Source organism: Mastomys coucha, unplaced genomic scaffold, assembly GCF_008632895.1.
Source record: "Mastomys coucha isolate ucsf_1 unplaced genomic scaffold, UCSF_Mcou_1 pScaffold21, whole genome shotgun sequence".
Classification (NCBI taxonomy): Eukaryota; Metazoa; Chordata; class Mammalia; order Rodentia; family Muridae; genus Mastomys; species Mastomys coucha.
The window spans coordinates 143,051,922-143,055,985 of NW_022196904.1; the positions used below are offsets into that span (position 1 = coordinate 143,051,922).

Here is a 4,064-nt window from a genome sequence, read left to right on the forward strand (position 1 = left end):
AAGATTACCTTTGTGTTGTTCAAATGCTGACTTCTCTACCCTCGCATCTTGCTGCAATCCAGACACGGCATTGCAATGCTTACTCTAAGTATCTCCTGTTTCAAGTTCGTCTGCACATTGCTCCCCATTTATTCTGACTTACCAATAAGAGCTGATCAGCCAGTGGCTGGGGAGAAGAGAGGATAAGGCTTGGGTTCTGCCAGCCAGGGAAAGGGGAGTGGGTGGGATTGGGGTCCAGAGAAACATCATGGAAAAACACCCGAAACCCAGGGAGTCAGACCAATACTAAAATGCAAGTATCTTGGGGATTCTGTTTAGATGATTAAAATAGATTATTAACTGCCTAGTTATTGAGTCATAAAGCTTATCAAATAAATCTTTTTTTTTTCCTTTGGTTTTCGAGACAGGGTTTCTCTGTGTAGCCCTGGCTGTCCTGGAACTCATTCTATAGACCAGGCTGGCCTTGAACTCAGAACCACCACCACCACCACCACCACCACCACCACCGCCTGGCAAAGATTTATTTATTATATGTAAGTACACTGTAGCCATCTTCAGCTGCACCAGAAGAGGGCGTCAGATCTCATTACAGGTGATTGTGAGCCACCATGTGGTTGCTGGGATTTGAACTCTGGACCTTTGGAAGAACAGACAGTGCTCTTAACCCACTGAGCGATCTCACCAGCCCCAAGTAAATCTTACAGTCTCTAATTCATTTGGGAGCTAGCCAGCAGGGATAAAGAAAAACTGCCACTTTTAAAAGTTTGGATATACATAGAGACACTGGTACTCCTGGTCTCCTTGAAGGCACTATTGACAGTAGCTAAGATGTGGAAACAACCTAAATGTCCACCAAAAAGACTGAATGCAGAAAGTGTGGTAAACACATGTAAAGAAGTATTGTCCATCCTTTAATTTTTTTAAAGATTTATTTATTTCATGTATGCAAATACACTGTAGCTGTACAGATGGTTGCTGGGAATTGAATTTTTAGGACCTCTGCCTGCTCTGGTCAAGCCCGCTCGCTTAGGCCCAAAGATTTATTTATTATTATATATAAGAGGGAGTCAGATCTCATTACGGGTGGTTGTGAGCCACCATGTGGTTGTTGGGATTTGAACTCATAACTCCTAAGAACAGTCAATATTCTTACCCACTGAGCCATCTTGCCAGGCCCCTTGTTCATACTTTATAAAGAAGAAAACCAGCTGGGTGGTGGTGGTGCATACCTTTAATCCCAGCACTTGGGAGGCAGAGACAGGTGGATTTCTGAGTTCGAGGCCAGCCTGGTATACAGAGTGAGTTCCAGGACAGCCAAGGCTACACAGAGAAACCATCTCAAAAAAACCAAAAAAAAAAAAAAAAAAAAAAAAAAAAAAAAAAAAAAAAAAAAAAAAAAAAAAAAAAGCATTATGTCTGTATTCAAAATAATATCTTTTGAGCCATGACTTCAATATTTGAGAACTGGTATCCTTTATTTCCATGAATGCTTTCCTTGTCTCCAGTTATTATCTGAGTTCTTTTTAGAGTCAATTTAAAACAAATTTATCTCTATTCTTGAGCTTCACAATTATGCCTAAAAGCTACAATCTTTCATGTAAAGACTAGTACATTATATTTGTATATATGTCCCTAAAGAACATTGCTTCCATATGATAAGGCTCAGGGTAGCAGATTAGATAAGTGGATAATTATTGTGCTTTCACTTTGGTCTCCTGAGAGATTTCTTAGCCCAATGTAAACATTCAAAATTACTGCTTCCTTTCTGGTTTAGGGTCCATGTTTTAAAACTATTTTCTTTTGTCTGAAAGTTTATTCCATATCAATTATTCATATGAAAACACAGAGGACTCTGAATAAGTAATGCAATAATAATCAGAAAGAATAATACTGTGGGAGAGCCTTTCTGGCAGTGACAACCTCCCTACGAGAACATGCCTCTCGCAAAGGAAGGATCTCCTTCACCCCTCTCCAGAAGAGAAGAGGAAACACAAGAAAAAGCACCTGGTGCAGAGCCCCAATTCCTACTTTATGAAGGTGAAATGTCCAGGATGCTATGAAATCACCATGGTCTTTAGCCATGCACAAACGGTAGTCTTGTGTGTTGGCTGCTCCGCTGTCCTGTTAGCCTACAGGTGGAAAAGCAAGGCTGACAGAAGGATGCTCCTACAGGAGGAAGCAGCGCTGAGAGCCCCCATTGAAGATGAGTGGGAACCTTCCCAGTAAACACATTTTGGATTAAAAAAAAAAAAAATGCTGTAGGAGGTTTAACAATGTCTGACCTCAAGACTTAATTATACTACACATGGTTGCCTTTAATCCCAGTACTCAGAAAGTAGAGGCATGTGGATTTCTGTGAGTTCAAGGTATACTTCATACACTGTGATAATATATAGACTGACTACATAAAGAACTGAGAAGAAAATTAAATACCAAAAAAACCATCTAGGGTCTGGAGAGATGACTCAGCACGTAAGAGCACTTGCTGCCCTTGCAGTTTGGTTCTAGGAATCCATGTGGTGGCTCACAACTATCGGTAGCTCCCCTTCCAGGGGAATCTACCCTAGCCTTCTGGACTCTTTAGGCACAGCATGCATGTGGTACACTAATATACATGCAGTCAAAACAACCATACACATAAAATAAAAATAAAAAATTTTAATTACTTAAAGTTAAAATTACTTTCATTTATATGTGCGTGTGGTAAGTATTGAGCATGTTAGGCAAGCACTTGACTGCTAAGCTATTTCTATAGCCCAAAGTTTGTATTAATTTGTATTAATGAGTAAACATCAAACAGTGATGTTTTCTAAACACAAAGGACTTAAGCTGCAGTATACCTATAAAATAAATATCTCTTTAAAAGAACTCTTAAGTACCATTTTTTAAACTAAAGCTGTCCCCAGTTGTTAAAAGAGTTTATTCACTTATTTGAAAAATATTTCTTCATCATCATACCAGGCATAAGGAGAAGGCAGATTTTTTCACTGCAAAAGAATATATCTATAAAGAACAAAGGTACATATAAAACAAATTATCCTAAGGATAAAAGTTTGTTTTTAAAAGACATGCAAAGCCGGGGCGGTGGTGGCGCACGCCTTTAATCCCAGCACTTGGGAGGCAGAGACAGGCGGATTTCTGAGTTCGAGGCCAGCCTGGTCTACAGAGTGAGTTCCAGGACAGTCAGGGCTATACAGAGAAACCCTGTCTCCAAAAAAAAAAAAAAAAAAAAAAAAAAAAGACATGCAAGACATCTCAATCAAATAAAGCCGCATATTACCTAATCTGACAACCTGTGTTTCACCTGGCATGGAACTCACGTGACAGGAGGAGAGAACAAACTTCTGCAAGTTGTCCTGATGTCCACATTAATGACACGATACATACATGCCCCCTACAAACAGATATATACATGAGGGTTTCCTACAGGTGTTATACAGGGAAGCAAACCTGGAGAAGAGATATGAAAGCCTGGTGTAGACTGACTTCATCAACCTGGATCAGACTTCAGAGGGTATAACAATAGACAGTTTATTCCCAATGTATTTAAGCCCAATATAATTTGTAAATAAGTTTCCTGGTGCACAAAGAAGCACAATTACATTGAGACTCAACTAATGCTACATGTCATTTCTTCCAAGAAGATGGGTTCCAAGATGCATTACCTGCACTAACTTAGAGCCTAAGGGTCTGGCCTGGTCTCAGACATACAGTGTCGAGATCATCTGAGCTATTAGTCACCTTTGGTCTTGGTTATAGAAGCTTGGAGGAACCTGTAGCTATAAGGGTCATTTAAATTACTGCCTACCTCTGGTCCTGGTTATAGGAACTTGACATGGCTGGCCCAACACATAACACAGATTTGAAGCTGCCTGCAGCTTTAGGACCTGGATTCTTCCCAGGTAGAGGACGGGGACCTGGAAAAAGAGGGTTTGAAATTTGGGTGGAATAAACGAAACCAAGGCAAATATTCTGATCAAGGTTCAAATTTTACTGAGGGAATCAGGTATATATAGGAAGTACAGCTAGGTTCCATGATATTTGCATAACGTAAACATTGCAGT

At 39.9% G+C, this 4,064-nt stretch overlaps 1 long non-coding RNA gene and 1 pseudogene across 1 annotated transcript in view; one reads left to right on the forward strand and one right to left on the reverse strand.

Annotated features, from left to right (window-relative positions):
* Positions 1 to 70, reverse strand: part of LOC116103602 — a 5,697-nt gene extending 5,627 nt beyond the window's left edge. Inside the window, exon 1 of the long non-coding RNA XR_004123508.1 lies at positions 9 to 70. This is a non-coding gene — a long non-coding RNA (uncharacterized LOC116103602). The remainder of the gene's footprint in view (positions 1 to 8) is intronic.
* Positions 71 to 1,444: 1,374 nt separating this feature from the next.
* LOC116101409 lies at positions 1,445 to 2,188 on the forward strand (annotated as a pseudogene).
* Positions 2,189 to 4,064: the final 1,876 nt, after the last annotated feature.